This window comes from Euprymna scolopes, chromosome 6 (assembly GCF_053919585.1).
Source record: "Euprymna scolopes isolate OS-2025 chromosome 6, ASM5391958v1, whole genome shotgun sequence".
Lineage (NCBI taxonomy): Eukaryota > Metazoa > Mollusca > Cephalopoda > Sepiida > Sepiolidae > Euprymna > Euprymna scolopes.
The window spans coordinates 132,128,300-132,150,713 of NC_136487.1; positions in this window are offsets into that span (position 1 = coordinate 132,128,300).

A 22,414-nucleotide genomic window follows, 5' to 3' on the forward strand; every position below is an offset into this window, starting at 1 on the left:
ATTTATTACAATGTTGTTCAAGTTCTGACATGTCGTATTTCATGTCAGTAAAAGAAGTCATTTGCCAACGAATTTACTGCAATTGTTTAAAGCGCAGTTTTATATTTCATCAACTTGTTGACACTTTGCATTAATTTAATTCTGAACAATGTTTTTCCAATGTAAAAAAAAAATATTATTTGAAATTTTGTGGGCATAGATTATTCAATCTAATAAAACGAGATACGTTAAAGTTTTCGACATGTTTTCTGGTTATTTCACGCACAAATACAAATACGTTCACACAAATGTAATTAACCCTAGATTACATATACTTTTAATTGATATAAGATAAGTGATATTGAATCAATAGTCCAGTTATGTCTGAATATAATTTTTTTTTAACTGATGCATTCTGAAAGGGGAAAACAGATTTTGTATTTAATGGTAAAACACGCACAGAAATTTGGGAAACTGGCGTTATTGTCTTTATACAACTTATCAACAATAGCCCAATCACAGTTAACAACTCAGTTAAAGGTTATCCGCAAGAGAGTGACAGATTTCGTGAAAGTAAGTGAAAATGTATATGAAAGGTTTCTTATCACAAAACATTTTCAGCCGTTCAGTGCGCGAAGCCGTTTTATTACAATTAGACTTATCTGACAGCCAGAAAAAAAAAAGAATTGTATACTATCACTATTTCTAATAAGGCATCTTTCATATCAGAATAATTTGACGTAGGAGTTAAAAGATAAACACGTCAACTAAGACCAAGTTATGTGTCAGAACCTGATTGAATGTTTGGGATTTGCATGAAAAGGCGAATGTTTGGAATCTGAATTCTAATATGTTTACATTTACAGCTGAAATTTTCCTCATCAATGTCAGATATAATCAGATTTAGTTTTAGTTTTTATGTATACGAAATGTTTTTATTACATTTCAAAATGAGTTCGTAGCGAAAATATTACCAATACATTATTCAAGGGTCACCAGATTAATCATAAATTAAAAAGGAATTATATATATATATATACATATATATATATATATATATATATATATATATATATATATATATATATATACTTTAAAATTGCAATGTAAATCGGCCACTTCAGCTTGCATTTGCAGATCATGATGTTATAATCATTAGATACATTGTGGACGGACGTCTTGACATTTAATAACAAAAGTTTAAATTTATACTGCATTTCTTTAGCCGTTTGTTCCTGTCTAATGGAATCATATATCGACTATAATCGTTACGCCTTTCATTGATGATTCCCGATGCGTGAAACACTAGTCTCTGCAAGTTTCTAAAAAAATATTATATTAATAAGTTGTGTGTGTGTCTTTTGAGTAAAGAGGTAGTTTTCCTATGAAAAAGTGAGTTTTAGAGAAATAAACCCCGTAGTGAAGGAAAATTATCCAACTGTGAAATGTAGCGTTCCCTAGCAAATATTGACAGAAATAGCCCAAGCTTTATAAATATATCGAGTATCAAAGCATTTATTTTTCGCATTTCAAAAATGAAAAGTGGTAACCGAAAAAAAATGCTGTGGATTCATTACATTATATTCAACAATTCTTATAGCGGGTATTTGGTTCTTGGTAAGAAATATCATTGCCTCAAACCTTTAACATCATTGCATTCATTAGTTTTAAAAGATTGCAGCAATATATATATATATATATATATATATATATATATATATATATAGAGAGAGAGAGAGAGAGAGAGATGTGTGTGTGTACACTGTCCATGCCATTTTATTATCTAAGAAAGATTAAAACTATATAAGAAATAACTTAAATTCTCATAAAATACCATTTATAGTTATCATCCTATTTAAAAGTAATCATTAAAAAAGAATAAGTGAGCGAAAATCCCCGTGTAAAAATATATCACACACTTACCTCTTTATATATATAGTCGAACCTTCCATAAAGTTTACCTATGAAACAGAAAACAATAACTCATTACCTTTTCTTGACATACTTATAATAAAATCCAATAATAAACTATCCTTCAAAGTTCACCGCAAAACTACACACAAAAACGATTACATACATTTCTATTCACACCATAACAATAAAATAAAAACAGGGATGATAATTGGTTTCTTCTTACGCGCTTTCAGAATTTGCAGTCCTAAATATCTGGACGAAGAATTCAAATACCTTACAAACATTTTGAAAACCTTGCAATATCCGACATATTTCAGATTTAATGCTAAGAGAAAAGCCACACAAATATTTTCCAGAATAAATAATAATAAAAAATCATACACACCAGACCTTTCTCTCATAAACAGACATCTTCTTTTACCTACACACACCAATAATACAATAATTTATAACACACTAAACAAACTAAGAATTCCTATCGTACAAACCACATCACTAACCATAAGACATATATTAAAAACCACGAAACATCTCGATAACAAACCAGTTTCCGATGGAGGTATATATACTATTCCTTGCCATAATTGCCATCATAAATACGTTGGTAAAACTCAGCGTAAATTGGAAAAAAGGCTCAATGAACACAAAAGAGATATAAAAAATAGCAATTCTCTAAGTGCATTATTCTCTCATTCATTGCAACATAACCACACCTTTGATTTTAAACAAGCAAAAATAGTTAAATTTATTTCAAATAAACCGCGCCGGAGACTCCTTGAATCTGCGCTTATCGCAATTTCAAGCACTATTAAACAACGTGGAGGTTTCTATAACATAGCGCCATTAATAAGTAAACTGTTATTAAAAGAACATTATTTAACTGTGGACACAGGTTAACTTTCTCACACCATTCAAACACCCCCTGTAATAATTAACACATAATCTCAATCAATAAATTACATAAAAAACACTCATTTCATTCCTGTTACAAACTTATATTTAAATTTCAACAGATATATCTTTTTCCCAATAAGAATATAAACTTGCTTTCATAGTTTTAACATTAAATTAACGACTATATGATGTCACTAAAATTTCCTTCTCTTTAACAGCGCCAGCCCCCCTTCCTTTTTGAATTTCCAACATCAATTTTTCCGTTTCTCTTAAATAGAACTGCGTCACACTGTGCACGTGAAACTTTTTCAAATATTTTGTATTGGTATATTTTTTTGGTTTCTTAATCTCATTCACCCAGAGGAAGTCTCGAAATAAAGACGAAACGTTGGTGAACACATAATACGGTTTGTTCCTTTTTTATTTTCTCTCTCTCTCTCTCTCTCTCTCTCTCTATATATATATATATATATATATATATATATATATATATATATATATATATATATATATATATATATATATATATATATAGTAGAACCCCGGAATAAGGTGTCCCCAGAATATGTTTTTTTCAGGTAATGGCGGGGGATACGATTTTTTTCCGGTTTGGTTACGGTATTTGCTCCACTTTACTGTTATTTATATTGTTATTTATTTATATACATGTATATTATGTACTGTATTTTGTTACTATTTTTATATATTTACTGTATAAAGTTTGTACATGCCCAACCATACGGCGATTTCACGTTACGACTTCAACCTCAAAACGGATTAATGCCGTATCACGAGGTTCTACTGTATACATAATGTCACTATGTGATTCGATATTGCATATGAAGTGAGAACAATCTATTTATAAATACAAGCTCACGAACGAATATTCTACATCGGTAAGATAAAGGATATATTGTTACAGTTTTCGTAAAGAAATATATTTAAATGTTTTGAACACACTATTTATTGAAAGAATTGCTGGCTTTACTAGAAAGTCATTCGAGCACTGCTAATACTCATTAAGATATTCTTACATCAAACTTTGTTATTTGAAATTAAGCAAATACCGAAATCTTATTACTAATAATATGTTCATTTACTTGCTTAATATATACTAACTTCATACGAAGACACACTAATCAACATATATTATGAAGGATGTAATTTCTATAACACGACTTCGTCTATTCTGTATATATATATATATATATATATATATATATATATATATATATATATATATATTCAAAGATTATATGAACTATTATTTTATCGTTTAGAGATTTAACTACTGATTTATACCTATATATTTGACTGCATCATGATATAAATACATGTCAATCAAACTTACAACCTAAAGTAATCCGTCCACTGTCTTTTTCTGGCGGTTTTTGATCCATGACAATTTCTATTTAAATATTTTTACAATCATACATTGAAAGTTTGTATTTCACCAAACATGAAGCAGAGTTACGTTTATTTATTAAGCATTCCGATTACCGAAAAGATAATTTTACTTAAATCACTTTTTTTGGTTATCTATTTTGAGACATAGTGACAACATTATCATAGCTGGCAAAATACGTTTATAAAACTTTAACGTTGCTCAAAAACGTTATATTATTTTAATCTCTCATTTATACATGGTATCAAAGATATACAGTAGTGTAATTAATATTGCTAAACATCATAAGTATCCGTAACATATATAGAATTCATAGCGAACAATATTACAGCTACGTATACGTACGTATAAAGCTCCCTGTGTTTAGTTTTTAATATACTCATGGTATGTTTTTTAATCGAAATATTTGAAACAATTTAAAGATTAGCAAAAATAAGTTCGTTTTTGCAAAATCGGTTAAAACCATCTCTGCAGCTGAGTAAAACGTATCAATTAGATTTCTGCACTCAATTTAACGAGAGTTCTAATGAAGAGGATTTTCGATATATAAACACTAATTAATAAAATGATCTGAAAGCTAAAATAATGTTTTCCGGCATTTCTTGAATGTAGTTGGCAAATGTTTTCCGTGAATCATAAAGTGGTATAACGGTTCTTATAGATAATGATATTAATTAGTTTCTATAAAACATTATACATTACACATTCACTTTTCTCAAATCCCTTTTTTACATTCTGTTTTTTAAGGTTCTGTTAAACGATTAAACTGTACTCCCCCGGGTACACATTTTTGTTCTAGTTTGTAATATAAATATAAAGAAAAATATCTACATAATTTCTGAGAGTGATTTCTAACTGTATTGCGACGTGGATCCCAGTGTGTCAGTAATAATGAATTCTCCATCTAAGTCTCTAAAATTATATCAGATAATATTTCGGCTTTATCCTCATCGTAACCAAGATCAATACATTTGATCTAAAAATTTTAAAGTTGAATCGTTTTTACAATAGATCATGACAATAAATTTCTCAAGGTTAGTAACGATTGGTTAAACAATGTCAACATTAAACTGTACTAAAAAAATAACAGATTAGACTGAAAAATTATTCTATTTTCAAGAATTCACAAAATAATTCCACTATTGCTAATACACATCTGCAAATCATATATGAACAAAAAAGAACTTACAATATCCTCATAAAATTGTTACGGGTTTTGTATATTTTTCGCGTGTATAAAATTTTAACTTCGTGCATGTGCATAGACTTGTTAAAATATAACACAATTCTCGCTAATATTTTTTACGCTTTAAATTGTTTTGTTTTTTTACATATAATCTAATAAATAGTTGATGTTAGATGTCGGATTGCAGATTTCCGTCTTATAATATAATCTTGTTAAAGCTAGCAGCAATGCAGAATTAAACTAAGAATGTATAGGTGGCTATAATAATTCCACAACTGGCATGAATTGAAAACCTAGTGTGCCAAACTCGAAAACATAATGTTTCAAATGGTAAACTTTGGTATTGATTAAGCCAGAGGTCTGTGGATAATAGCAAAGTATAGTATCTGCTCTATTCATAAATTTCTCTGCTAGGACAGTGAGTTAAAATGCTGTGGACAGAAAAATTGTAAGGAAATTTTGCGTTTTCAGTGTTAGCCAATGCGATGTCTCTTACTTTAAAACGATCAATTGTTGAACTCTAAAGAATTGAAAGATTCTTTTCCTGTCTAAGAGAAAATAATACCATCATCTTTTCTAGTTAAATGGATCGATATTTGTGGGGTCGTTTTTCTAATTAAAAGTGAGCCGTTTAAAGAGATCTTGTGTTAATCACCGCTTTTGTAAGAAGGCAAATAAATAGGAAGGACGTGTCTCAAATGTGTTGCCATCATTATTTCTGATTGCTACCAGTAATTACCTTAAAACTTCTTCATTGCATGCATCATTTATTAGAGTTATTCCCAATGGGTAGAGAAATATTGCAATGACCTCGGGTAATTTAATTAAGTTGTCGTGCACGTCATTCTTATATTGTCCGCACTCGACATGTGACTTGCTTGCTACTGCTAAATTAAATAACAGCATTTGTCTGGGCATATTGACTTTTCCAATAAAAAAAACAGCCGCTGCTATGAAACCGGAAATTGCAGCTTGAATGCAGTCAAACTTGATATGCAAAGTAGGAATGTTCGGATTGAGAGATGATTATTACCTTCAGTCAAACAACAAATTAAACGACAATTGTATAATGTATACGTGCCGCCATGCTTAATGCCTAGCGGGAATATTTTTCGGGCCCGCATTGTTGCTGAGCAATACGCATAACTCATGCAACTAGGGAACGCATTGTATTATGCAAAGATTTTTGGATCAGCTTTTTAAAATATTAGAGCCATAACAATTCTTATGGGAATGGTAAATATTATTTTAATGGGTGTATTTATGGTTTTCTGCCGTTATAAGTCTCGGTGCCAGGGAACAAGATTAAGAAACGATTTGATGCACAACTTTAGTATATAATTTAATATTTCAGTAAAGAAAGTAACTGGTTCAGGTATGTGATATAAGTTATGGGCGAAAGAGTTTGCATATGAGTAATTAGCATGTTTGGGAGTGAGCAAAATGCCAGGGTTACTTCGATGAGGATGATATCTCTCCGCCATGCTAGAACGCTATTCACACCTGGATGTATCCTGTGTATCTGCAAAGAATTATTTCACCAGACTAAAGTGATACGAAAAACGAAAAGAAAGAAAAGGGCAGAAAATTGCTTGCGTGTAATAAAAAGGGAGTATAAGATAAAATATAATGAGATGAGAGCGACGGAAATGTATTAATGCATAGGGAGAGACAGAAAAAATAAAATAAAAAAGAGACAAAATATATGGGGAGATATACATAGGGGGAGAGAGGAAGATGAGCTACGTAGACGGTGTCAGTTTATTTTATTTGCATACTCTACTCTACTCTACTCCAGTATTGAGCACTCTTGTATTAACCTCGTTAAACTTCATTGGTTACTTCACCTCTGGAATACAATAACGTCAAATGTATATATATATATATATATATATATATATATATATATATATATATATATATATATATATATATATACACACCTTGCACTGAAGATTCAGATGAGAAAGGATAAAACGCTATGTCTGTAGGTATATAATTAAAACTATAATTATACATATATATATATATGTATGTATGTATATATATATATATATATATATATATATATATATATATATATATATGTATATATTTGCCTTCCTACAAGGTGGATTTTTAATGTGGAGGGGAATCAGCTCCCCCAAATGGTGCACCCTGCTAAGTAATAAAAATTCAAAATCGATCGGCCATGAAATATTTTCCTCTACTTACCGAGAAAAGTGAAGTTAAAATGTGAAGTGCATCATCAGAACAGGTTTTTAAGTTTGATCTTGGCCCTAAGGCCAAGAACTCTTACTTGGGTGTCACTAGCTAGAATCGAAACCAAACATTTAGAAATTAAGCCGCTTTTCCTACAGTTTTTACGCCGTATAAACCATCCTTGCTTTGTCATTACTATTTCCTATTATGTAATGTTTCTAGTAGCTTATCAGTTAATCGGTATAACATTTTTACACAATCAAACGTACATACACAGATGTATATTTATATAGATTTATTACCTAGAAAAAAATTAATTAATTAAAAATGTCATTATTTCCAGACTATATCTATTAATCGAACTATATTTTGTACTTGATATTAAAAACAATCTGTGGTTTTTTAAGACATGAATACACAGCAAGCCCTAACATGGTTAAGAACAACCTTTTTGTAATAAATTTTTCTAAATAATCCCATTTCATCTACTATTATATAAACGTCACTTTATGTGTGTTAGAGCGAGAGTTCCTTCCTCATATGTCAGAAACGGCTAAGCTTATCATTTGCAAATTTAACAAAAATGTCATTTATGATTCTGACCGTGTTTAGATATGTTTTGTACAGAAATACATCCAAAAACTGCAAAAATCCGATCTTATAAAGAGTATGTCTTCTCTTATCGGTTGAATGTATTTTTACATGGAATATTTTACGTTACACCGGCGTAAACTAGGACTGGGTAACGTTAAATATCTTCTATATATCTATAAAAACAGAGATGTGTGTGCCACAGACGATTTCTGATTGGTTAATCCAATAATCACATCTCCTAAAAAACAATGGTTTCTACGCTCTTACCTTTACCATAAAATATTATGGCTTTATTTATTGTCCATCTTGGAAGGGTTTAATTTTTTAATAACTTGTTATTCACAAATTAAAAAAATACGAAACTAAACTACACGAAATCAAACGCTCCGACAAACTTAATAGTAGTACTAGCAAGCACACGCGCACACACGCACGCACACACACACGTTCACTACCGTCACGTTGTTATGGCAACCAAACAATGTTTACAAAATGTCTACGCACGTTCGTAGACATTTTGTAAACATTGTTTTTAAAAAATAAAAAATAATACTTCTATTATGTTTTAAACGACTGTAATAGTTTATTTTGGAAGTATATTTCATAAAGAAAATTGACAACCCACTTTAAAAACAGAAATTACGAGTTTTATATATTTTATTCGCAGTTTTTTGTTGACTCTTCTGGCGGCCATGTTGTAAGCCCTAACGGTATTTTTGGAGATTACCCAAATAAATGTTATCAAAGGCAAGATAAGTTACTTTTCCACCAAACTGGATATATTTTTCGTGTTTTTATTCAATGTAGCATATTTATTCAGCTCGAAAAACAGGTTTGTATTACTGTACACATAAATTCGAAAAAGTTGTCAAAAACCAAATATATAACAAATACATGTTATCAAAGGCAAGATAAGTTACTTTTCTACCAAACTGGATATATTTTTCGTGTTTTTATTCAATGTAACATGTTTATTCAGCTCGAAAACCATACGGTGTTTACCGATGTATTGGAAAATTCAAGATGGCGCCTCACTCCCTCTTTAACACGGTAAGTTTGGGAAAAGGTGTTATAAATAAAAAACTAGAAAAAATACTATTAAAAACCCGCCGAATATATGACAACCTATGTCACGGTAACATATTGAGCGAGTTTTTAACAGTATTTTATTCAGTTTTTTATTTATAACACCTTTTCCCAAACTTACCGTGTTCAAGAGGGACTAAGACGCCATCTTGAATTTTCCAATACATCGGTAAACACTGTATGGTTTTCGAGCTGAATAAACATGTTACATTGAATAAAAATACGAAAAATATATCCAGTTTGGTAGAAAAGTAACTTATCTTGCCTTTGATAACATTTATTTGTTATATATTTGTTTTTGGCAACTTTTTCGAATCTATGTGTACAGTAATACAAACCCATTAAAAATATTGTTTTTGATTTTGAAAAAATATTGTGGTTCATTTGTATTTAAAAATATTGTGGTTCATTTTGATTAAAAAAAAATCATTTTGATTAAAAAAATTGTTTAATTTTAATATTTGTTTATTGTCTTAACTCATATAAAATGTTTTGCTTGTGTTCTGCTTCAAATATTCATATTCTTACATGCATAATTTTCATTTAATTTTATTAAATAAACTTCAATTTTACTACAAATCAAATCGTGTTCCTTCACTTTTTAAAATGTAATTTATAAGTAATTAAAGAACGCATTCTAATCTTTAAAATCTATAATACAACGAAATATTTAATTGCTTATAATACTTAAACAAACAACTTGTGTTTTTTTTATTATTTTTTTATTATTAATATTAGATGAGTTTCAGTATAAATCATCGTGTTCTTTATTTCAATCCAATTTGGAAGTTTTGTAAATGTATATGATGTTTATAATGACCTATGATTGCGTATTTATATACATTATTTTCCCTATCCTTCTGTTCATCGTACATTTTTTACTCCCAAACTTAAACATGGTGGGTGCATAGAATTCATTTACCGATACAAAAGAAATGATAAGTAAATAAATCCATAAATAAATATTATAAATGGTTTATTTTAATACTTGCCAGGATGCGGAGGAAAATGAATGAAGGGGGAGGGGAATGAAATAAAAACATTTTGGAAACAGATTAAGTTTCAAAGAATTGCTTTGCACAGAAAGAAATTAATGAAAAAAGAATAAAATTAAATTTCTTTTCCTTCTTGATTTCTTTTAGTTTTTTATGAAAAAGGAAGTCAAAATTAAGACTATAAAAAACAATTTTTATTAAGAGCGAACCTCAGTCGTCAGGTCTGTAAAAAAAACGTGGAATAATCAAGAAATGTTTTCTAATACATTTTTTTTTTTTTTACTTATGTGTTCATTTGTCTCTTTGAAGTTCGTTTGTTTAATATATCGGTTTGCAATATCACTTTGTCATTCTGTCAGACTCAAATTTTAAATCTACATATCTATAAAAGTGAAAGTGTGTGTGTGTGTGTGTGTCTGTGTACATTTCCCTACGAAATAACTCTGTCAATTTTTAGTCTACAGACTCGAAATTATACAGGGTACTGAGATTTGGAAAAATCTATGTGATCGGTTTTTAGCCAGAAATTCGGCGATTAAGGGGTCAAAGTTCAACGATTTGAGCTTTGAGAACTCTAGCAAACTTCTCCGACAATTTTGGGTCTACACCCTTGAAATTTTAGATATAGGTTCCGTGGACATGGATCTAACTTAATAACTTGATTTGAGGCCAAAAAAATAAATTTTCAGGGGTCATAATAGGGGTCAAAGTTTAAAAAATTACCCCTTTTTTTTGCTCAGCATACACCTCCAAACACCCGGGCAACGCCGGGCACCCATGCTAGTTCCCTATAAAGTTCTTTTTTATTCATTTATAAGGGAAGAAAGTTTATTTTTAATCTCGCCAAGTGCAAATACAAGACAGACTTTAATGAACGACATTACAAATTGGTCTTCGGGACAAGATCAAAGTGTAGTATCTGTTCTTCAGATGCTGCACTTCTATTTCTTGTTCTCTTTCGGTGGAGGAGAAATCCTTCACGACTGAGACAATTTTTATTTTTGTACCTTTTCTCCACATTAAAAAACGACCCTGGTGTCTAACTCTGCCCCGTGGGGAGGCATAGTAAATAGGTACAATTATTAGTTTTTTTTATTAATTCTGTGTTTTTTATTTGCGAATTAATCCAGAAAACAAAATATTTCTCGTAATATATAATACTCAATAGAGGATTCAGTCTATAGTAATACATACACAATCAGCATAAAAAAGGTTGGTTGTTTTTGTTTTACGGCATATCAACCCTTTTCGGGTTATTTAATGCCGAATCCAACGATTTCGAAGAAAATTTTTTTTAATAGAGTATATTTGTTGTTTTCACGTCAGTTTCTATTTAACCCATAGTTGGGACCCTAACAGGTACTACTACTCCGGGTCAGACTGGACCTCGGAGCAATGATAATTAAAGGGTGGCTTCACACTCCCCAAAGCCCACAAGCTGGGGCCTCACCACTGGATATAGTTTAAGTCATATCCAGGACCGCATAAATAAAGGTATTATATTTACGCGAATTGTGCGACCGGGCAGCGCCAGTCGCACAGCTAATGCAGCATTATTTATTGTTTGATTGTTGATTTCAATTTTTAAGTTTTCAATTGTGTTGACACCATTTATAACAATAAATGTCCTAGATGACAACTAATTCTGAACCTCAACCAACAAATCTGTTTCTTTCTTATCTTTGTAGAGTTTAGTTGCGACATTCTTTAGAAAACTACAGCCAAGTAAAAATATTGCTTTCTTTTCGTTAGAAAATTCAAAATGGTGTTTATGTCTTCCCTTCTATAAAAACTTATTACTTTTTTGACTTAATCAGTTTGGAAACTCATATATATGCAGTGATATATATATATATATATATATATATATATATATATATATATATATATATATATACTAGCAAAAGTACTCGTCGTTGACTGTTAAAAAACAGACTACAGAAAATGGACTCTGATTTATGAAAGTATGATATGTTATGAAAAGGAAGGGTTGTAAAGAGAGAGCTTCGAATTTAGGGGTATCAAAACCAAAGCCAAATATGATGAAAGAAAAATAGAATAGATAAACCCCATAATTTATTATACCATACCTGTTCACACTAAAACACTTATCACAATATTCTGTGGATCTATATTAAAACAATCTTGTTAAACGTTGTGACATATTTACATTCTATGGAGGTCAGGCACGAACGAACACCCAATAATTTTATTATACCATATTTCTTCAAATTGAAACATAATTATCAAAGTATACTTACGCAGATAGGTATGAAAAGTCTTTATTAAAGTGTGTGCCTATTTCTATTCTATGGAGGCCAGGCGCCAACGCAGACACCACAATTGTATTATACTATCTCTATTTAAGTTAAAACATAGTTATCAAAGTATTATTATGTGCATCTATATCAAAAACACATGTAGACGTTTTTCTTTATAATTTTAATTTTTTTATTTCCATGCTTTGTGGACCAGGCGCGTACGCAGATCCCACAATTTTAAGGAATCATCATTATGCCAGATCAAACATACCCATTCCTGTGTCTCGATACATCTTCTATCATTTTATGTTATCAGTTTTCTGTAATAGTCAACCATGTAAGAGCCTATGCGTAACCAGACACACACAGACGTCCAGACGTTTCACCCGATTCATTCTGGCTTTTTCAAGATGAATGGGCATTGAGGAGAGGGTCGGAAGATTTTAAGCTATATAATATAATAAAATGAAGTGAAATTACGGAATTACACTCAGCGTTATAGTTTGTCACATCATGGAGAACGACCAACATTTTAATTTTAAGAAAGAGACTTTCCTTAAACACATACATAACAAATCTATACGACGTTTTATTGAGTCGGCTATAATCTTCCATTCCAACAATATAATTGAACAAAGAGAAGGTGTTTTTCCACGTAGCTCCCTATCAATCGAAAATAATTATTAAAGAGAACAATTTAGGCAACAGTTATACTTGAAACATATATGAAAAAAGATTTCACTTCATTTTATTCATGTTTATTTTACTGATTTACTGTATTTTATTTTATCACAATGTATTTTTAGACGCCATTTTATTTTGTTTTGTTCTATTTATAGACGCCATCTTTCTAGTTACTACGCTATTTTGCCCCAATTCAATTGTCTCTAATTTTAAAAACTCCCGTCTTAATCACGTTTCATTTTATTATTGTTTTTATTTCTTTAATCTTTCACGGTTATATTTCCAGACGCAATCTTTTAAATCTCTACGATATTTTAGCCCAATTAAATTTCTTATCTCATTTTATTAATTAATTTTTTTAATTTAATTAAATAATGTTAATTTTAGACGCAATCTTTTAAATCACTACGCTAGTTTCCTCCAGTTTATTACTATTATTTTTCTAATCATAAAATGCATATATATATATATATATATATATATATATATTATATTATATTATATTATATTATATTATATATATGTATATATATATATATATATATATATATATATATATATATATGACTCTAATTTACATAAAGCAAGCCTGCATAAATCGGGCGGAACGTTCAGCGTCCAGGTCATCCCCACTTCCAATCTATTTTTCATATCATCGGATTTCATCCATCTTAACAATCATATATTGGTAAATATATATATATATATATATATATATATATATATATATATATACACATATATATATATATGTTCATATACACACATACACACTTATATATACATGTATATATTTATTCTTTTATATATATTTACATATATTTATATATATGAATATATGCATGCATATTCACATATATATTTATATATATTAATAGGATTATATATGCATATAAAAGTAAACATTAGCTAAACGTCAACCAAAGTAAACGTCAGCAAACTCCCTCTGAGGAATCACTGCTGAACAAATGTCTCAACCTCGCCACAATCATAAAGCGAATTCCATATTTAGATATAATGGCTCCAATAGAGGAGGTAGCCTTGAATAAATCAAAAGCACAAGGAGAGGAACTAAGGTCGAAAGTAAGACAAACACTTGAGCATTCAACACCTTCAAAACCAAATCTCTCAAAGGGAAAATTATTGGCTATTAAATACCTGGACACTGAGAGTGATATCATGATACTAAAATCAGGCGAAGACAATGTTAACGTGGTAATGGACAGAGCAGAATATTCCAAGAAATTGGAATATTTAATAGAATCTCGTGGCTATTGTAAAGTAATAAAAGAATTCGACCGTTAAAATAAAGAGGAAACTGTCACAGATCGACAGTAAGAATACGGACATTATACCACCTGCAAAATACAGACAGCTAGTAGAAATCACAGCAAACTACCACACCTGTACGGGCTCACTAATATTCACAAGCACCGTATTGAATGAAGACCCAGTGCTAGTGCCCGAGGTTCAGCCTGCCATCAATTGGACCGATTCTCTGGTAGATAGAGTCACCCCAAACATCGGCAAATGCCCATCATACGGCAATAACTCAGCTCACTTCGTGGAAATAATAAATTGTTCCCGTTTATTTGAGATGGTGAGTAGAAAGTGTGCTCATGAAAGTTCCCACTGACGAGACTCAGATAGTGGTACGGGATAAGCTGACATCGGATGTCTCACTGAAAGAACCACTTACACCCCAATTGACAATATAATGGAGACGTTGACTTCTGTGTAGAAACTACATACTTCACCAGGAGATGTGATATATATCGGCAGGAAGAAGGTCTAGCCATCGGATCACCATTGTCCTTGATACTGGCCACTGCATATATGGAATACTCTGGGGAAATGACAACACTACTAAAGCCACAATGTGATTGTGATATATAGATGACATATTCACACTCTAGCCCAATCAGGTAGATGTTCATATGTTACTAGACCAAGTGAACTGACTCCGTCCAACTATACTGTTCACAATGGAAAAAAGAACAATAAATTATCGTGTCTAGATGTACTGATAACCCGCTCTTATTTTGGTGTTTTGGAGGAGGTGATCCCTCTGAATAGAAGTGAAAGGAAATATACGTGCTGTTTCGATGGTTTCACGTGTGTTTTGATCCAGCTTCGAGCGGGAAATGTAAATTAAAAGATAGTCATATACTGTTAGAAGCCACTTACGGAGGACTTCCTACATGATGATGCTTTTTTGAGCAACAAAAAATAATAAAGATTATTTTATCATTACTGCCAATGTTCCAAAGTTTTCAAATTTCTCATTTAAATTTATTTCAAAATAAGTATCATCTAAACGTGTATAACACTCTTATATATATATATATATATATATATATATATATATATATATATATATATATATATATATATATATATATCGTGCTTTGATAAAATACGGTTCGGTAAGTATATTGCAATTTTACAGGAACGTGGTCATAAAAAACTAGATCTTAAATTTTACGGAAAATTGCAGCATTTAATACACAGGAAATGTTGATGTACTACCAATTCCAATATTGGCAAGAGGGTATTGAATCTATCTTCCCATGATCTTTTTACCACTGAATTATAATACTTGATCATGGTTTAGATTGTTATAAACCATTACCTAGTGTCAAACGGGAAGACGTATTTTCTGAATTTGAAATCCTCAATGCCCAAGCATGAAAACTTTCACTAGTCTCTGAAATTAAAGTAAATGATTTAAAAGCAAGATTAAACAACCTAGCCCGTAGCTATGCAAGTACACCGAATCCCCATTCAGAGTTTAAATGGCGCAAAGAGCATTATTCGGTTATTAAAACGTTGCGAAAAATTAATCGTTAGTTATTACTAGATCAGATAAACGTTCAGAGATCGTAATACTAGATCATCAGGATTATGTCGACAAAATGTCTACCATATTGAACGACTCGGATGAATTTATAATAATGGGCCCTGTCGCAACTAATGCCCATACAATATTTTTAGAATCTAAATTTCAAAAGAGATTAGTTAAGTCGGTTAAGAGAGGTTTCATTCCATCGGACAAAGTTAATGAGATAAGGCCCTCAGGAGCGAACCGCCGTAGATTGTATGGTTTACCGAAAACTCTTAAAGTAGGTATTCCCTTAAGGCCCATTTTTCTATGGTAGGGTTAAAACAGCATAAAGTTGCAAAATGAATCTTAAATATTTTGCAACCACTATTAAAATATTACAGTAAATACGCGTTGAAAGATTCATTTTATTTGCAGACTTTATTCAGAGGTCTAAGGTTGTTAATACATTTATCTGGTCTTACGACATTAGCAACCTGTTTACTTGCATCCCGATTTCAGAGACTATAGATATTTGTACAGCTTTTTTTTATATCGTAAGCAGAAAGTGAAAGTATATTTTTTGAACTGATAAAATTTGCCACTACGTCAGTTGAATTCAGCTTCAAAGATGTAATGCATCGGCAAATAGAAGGTGGGTTGATGCGCTCAGTTTTGGGCCAAAAAATTACGAATATTATCGCGGGTTTCCATGAAGAACAATTGCTTTCTGGATCCATCAAACCATTGACCTATTTTCGCTATGTTGATGACACATTTTGTCTCTTCGATAACCAAACAGATGCAAATAATTTTTTCTCCTTACTTAATAAGATGCACCCCGCGTTACAGTACACTTATGAGGGAGAGTCTAATTCATCCCTAGCTTTCCTTGATGTATTGCTAACGAAAACATCATCAAGTTACCTTAAATCAATATACCGTAAACCCACGTTCACGGGACTGTATACATGTTGGAGTTCATTTTTCCCCCGAAAACGTAAGATAAATTTAATTTGGACCCTAACATATCGTGCCCTTACGATCTGCTCCAAATTAAAATTGGATGAGGAATTAAAAATAATTACTGACCCCCTCTCCAAAAATGGTTACCCGTTGTATGTGATTAGGTCAGTTATACAGGAGAAAATAGCAGAATCCTCTATAACTAAAATTAAAACAGTCAATAAAGGCCCAGTATATCTGCGTTTACCTTGGTTGGGGGCAGTAAGTGAGATATTCGCAAAGCAAATTAGTTCAACAGTGCAAAATTGTTATTTTGCTTCAAATGTACGTGCTGTGTTCTCTACAAGAACGTTAAAGCCATCCTCTCGAAAAGATGTTCTACCCCCTCCCATCATAATAATAATGTAATTTACAAATCTGAATGTAGTTACAATGTAAACTATGTGGGTCGAACAACATTAAGATTGGATGGAAGGGTCTAACAACACGTACCTACCAAAATCAGAAATGATACATACCAAACAATAGACGTAATCGCCAATTCATACGAGTCTTCAATTACTGACCACCTTATAAAAATCCCGTCTTGTGCAGCGAACTTTAGCAGGAAGTCTTTTAAATCTTGAGTCGTGCTCACTCATTATTTCAATTAAAGGTCTTGGAGACTGCTCACGTTCGGTTAAGAAGACCTTCCCTCTATAAGCAGAAGTTCTTAAGTTCGAGCGTGATTAGTCTCTAGAATCTTCCAGTAATGTAACGTTATTGCGTTTTTCCCCCATACATAACGCAACGTTATCTGTACATAATCTCGATTCCCATTCGTGTATTTCCTCCTTTTTTTCACCTAAATCCCTCGATACAGCTTTGATAAAGCGAGGGTGAAACCAGTCAGCTGACTCCGTCATTTTCTTTTTTTCCTTTTTATTCTCTTCAGCCCACTAATTCTATTTTAAACGTGGATTATATTTTAACATTTTAATCATGAATTTTCGTTTTTCCGTCAGGATTGCAATATAAATATATACATATATATGTATATATGTATATATATATATATGTATACCTATGTATATATATGATTATATATACATACATATATATATGTATATATATATATATATAATGTTCAATTATGTTATCAAGGTTATATTTTCTGCACTAACTTATCCGAATATAAAAAAGCAAAATACTTTTGTGCAAAGCAATTGAATATCTTAAATATACATTTAAGTAAATATTTTACGTTATATATATATATATATATATATATATATATATATATATATATAATCCGTAATTCTGTCTGTTTGTTTGTTTTTGTTTGTTCACAATTTGATTAATATATACAAAACTTCCTGCTGAAAACGGTTATCTATATAAATTTTATTTACTATAAAACTTGCTATATAAATGAATAGCATCACGCTCAATATATATACACTATATTGAAGGCAATGCACATAATAGAACTAATCTAATTTGTATATAATTTTAAAGAAAATCTTTTGGAATAATTTGCTTAATTAAAATTACTGATTATAGTAATCAATTGATGTGATTGTTCTATTTAAAAGTATTATTTAAAGTTAATTTATTTAAATTATTTTAATTCAAGTTATTTTGTACTATTTGCTAAACTGGCACATTTTAAGTAATTTTCACTGATATTTCACTTCCGGTTATGAACGAATATAGTTTTTAACAAAATCGAGAAATATGGTGATAAAATGATTTGTTTTAATTATTTGTTTTCTATAAATGTAAAAGCTACAAATATTGATAAAAAAAATAAATAATTAGGCTAACGATGATTTTATTTTTCGACTAAATATTTTTATTATATTATATTCGTTAGCCCTCTATTAAAGTCTCGGCTATAAATGTCGATTCATTGTAAGGTGTGAGCACGTTTACCAAAAGGTTAAAATTTATTTCCTACGGACGATTTTAAAATCATTTTTCAACTATTCACTTGACTGTCTGAATTTTATTATCGTTTTCGAACAGAAACAAGTTAAAGTAATGCTTTTTATATCAGATATATTCCTACGCGTTTTTTTTCACTTTTTTTCTTCGATTTTCTTTTGAGAAAGATCTTATGTTTTCCTGTCTGGGTAATTGATTTAGTTGATAATATATATTTGTGTGGGGGAGTTTCGACGTAATTATAAGTTTTTTTCGGGGGGAGGGGGTGTCGCTTTATGTCTCAGCGTCACCCAAAGAAAAATAATTGCAGAAGTACAAAAATGCAGGTGTTTTTATCTGTTTAGTACTTCTGCAGTTTACGAACCGTGCTATTTTTTAGATATGATTTACAAGTGTAATTCAATTTTTGCCGTATCTTTTGTTTATTAAATTTTTATGTGAAAGTCCTTCCTTTATTAAAAACGGGGTACTTTTTCTATACAAAACCAAGCATAGTTTATCCGCAAAAATCCTAATTTACATTTTTGGGAGCAACACAAACTGAAAACGGACCTGTACATTTTTTTCTACGTAATGTAGAACTTTCGTTTACATTTTTACCAGTGGTATCTTTTACACATTTTTGACATCATCACTGCTAATTACCCCTATTTAGGTACATGTGTTGAGAACCTAGAGGAGTTGAAAGAAAGAGTGTACCCTGATTTAAATTCGAATGGAAAACATCCGGATTGGCTTGCTGAGCGAGCAATTGTTTCTCCACTAAATTTCAATGTAAACAAATTAAATAATTGGCTAATGACTGATTTTCCAGGACAGGAAAAACTTTACAAATCTATTGGCACTACTGTAGATGAAGATGATGCTGTGAAATATCCTACAGAGTTCTTGAATTCAATTGAGCTTTCTGGAATGCCTTCCCATTTTCTAAAAGTTAAAGTTGTTTTTCTTATCATGATTTTAAGATCATAAGAGCCACCAAAAACAACTAATGGAACAAGATGTGTTGTAACTAGATTGCATAACAATTTGATTGAAGCAATGATTATATTTGGGGCTTATAAAGGTCAAACTGTACTCATTCCGAGAATTCCACTGATGCCAAGTGATAGCGAGTTGCCCTTTGCTTTTCGGAGGCTGCAGTTTCCAGTGAGGCCCTGCTTTGCTATGAGCATTAATAAGAGTCAAGGGCAAACATTCAAAGTTATCGGAATTGATCTGACAAACCCATGTTTCAGTCACGGCATGTTTTATGTGGCAGTTTCAAGAACAGGAACTTCAAAATCAATCAACATATTAGCTGATAAATGAAAAACAAGAAATGTCGTTTACCCAGAAGTTTTGGTTTCGAACCTGTAATTACATAAATTTTAAAAGAATGCCAATTAGTATTGTGTAATACAAATATATCGGTAGCAAAGCTCGGGTAAATCGGCTAGTATATATATATATATATATATATATATATATATATATATATATATATATATATATATATAAAGCTGAAGGTTTCTGTGTGCGCCTGGTCAATAATAGGCTCCTATATGGTTGGCTATTATAGAAAACTGATTACATATAATGATAGAAGATGTATCACGACACAGAAATGGGTATGTTTGATCTAGCATAATGATGGTCCATTAAAATTGTGGGGTATGTGTACGCACCTGGTCCACAAAGTATGGAAATATAAAAATAAAATTTAAAAAAAACGTTTACAAGTGTCTTTCATATAGATATACATAATAATACTCTGATAAGTCTGTTTTAACTTTAATAGGAATGGTATAATAAAACTGTGGGGCTGCGTTTGCGCCTGTCATCTATAGAATGGAAACAGACACATACTTTAATAAAGAATTTTCATATATATCTGCGTAAGTATACTTTGATAATTATGTTTAAGTTTGAAAAAATATGGTATAATAAAATTATGGAGTGTTCGTTCGCGCGTGAAATTTATAGAATGGAAATATGTCACAAAGTTTAACAAGTTTTTTTTATTTAATATAGATCCACAGAATATTGTAATAAGTGTTTCAGTGTGGACAGGTATCGTATAATGACTTATGGGGTTTTCTATTTTATTTTTACTTTCATCATATTTTGCTCCGGTTTTGACAACCCCAAATTCGAAGCTATCTCTTTACAATCCTTCCTTTTCATAACCTATCATATTTCCATAAATCAGTCCATTTTCTGTAGGCTGTTTTTGAACCCAGTCAACGAAGGTACATCTGCTAGTATATATATATATATATATATATATATATATATATGTGTGTGTGTGTGTGTGTGTGTGTGTGTGTGTGTGTTTATTTTATTTTATTACCGTTTATCTGATTAGTTGTTCATGTTTCGGTTACCGAATCGTATCAACGATCCAGTAACTTAGTCAGACTTTTATAGAAGTGGTTATTATGATTGGAAATACGATATAAGGAGGAGGAGGAGAAGAAGAAGAAGAAGAAGAAGAAGAAGAAGAAGAAGAAAAAAAGAAGACGAAGAAGGGGAATTTAAATTATGATTTGTCTGCATTTTAGTTTTAATGATTAAATAAATATAGACAAGGCGTGAGGTGCAGTTTAAAGGCTTCAAATCATAATTGCAATTCGCATTTCTTCTTCTTCTTCTTCTTCTTCTTCTCCTTCTTCTTCTTCTTCTTCTAATATCGTTTTTCCAATCATAATAACAGCTGTTAAATCTGGCGAAGTTACTCGATCGTTGGTACGATTCAGTAACCGCAACATATCTTACTAAGCAAATAAGACGGTAATAAAATAATATATATATATATATATATATATATATATATATATATATACCACTTTCTTCAGATTTTTACTAATTACCATTTTTTGTATATATATATATATATATATATATATATATATATATATATATATATATATATATATATAGTACAATTATATTTGTCGGTATCCGATATCTCGTTACTGGAGAATATCAGATGTTGAAATTATGTAAACTTTATCTTATTGTAACGCTGCACAATCTAAGTAACTATATCTAACCATTTAGATAGAACTGTGAGCTCTTTTTGTATTTTTTATTTTCAAAAATGTGCATGCTTATACCTTACCGACATAGTATGAATTCAGTTTTGGTTCGTTCTTTTGTGTCCCATTATTCTTTTTGAATTGAACATCGGTGTTTGTCAACACTTCCATATTCTCCGCGGTAAAATTCATAGAAAATATGCCTTTCGATTTAAATTGATTATCTGATATTAGTTTCTCTAAAGAACACACGATCGCACAAATGTACAGAAATATATACACATTTATTTATTTTATATTTATTTATATATGCATAGATAGTGTCTTCGTTTCGTAAGTGCCAGAGGAGTTAAGATATAGTTAAAAGTTTTTTTTTTTTTCTCAAAAATAGAATTCTATTTACGCAGTTAAATAAAATAAAATATATTATGCATCTGGAATATGTACCATATAAGGTTTAAACAAATAGTTTGCATTATAA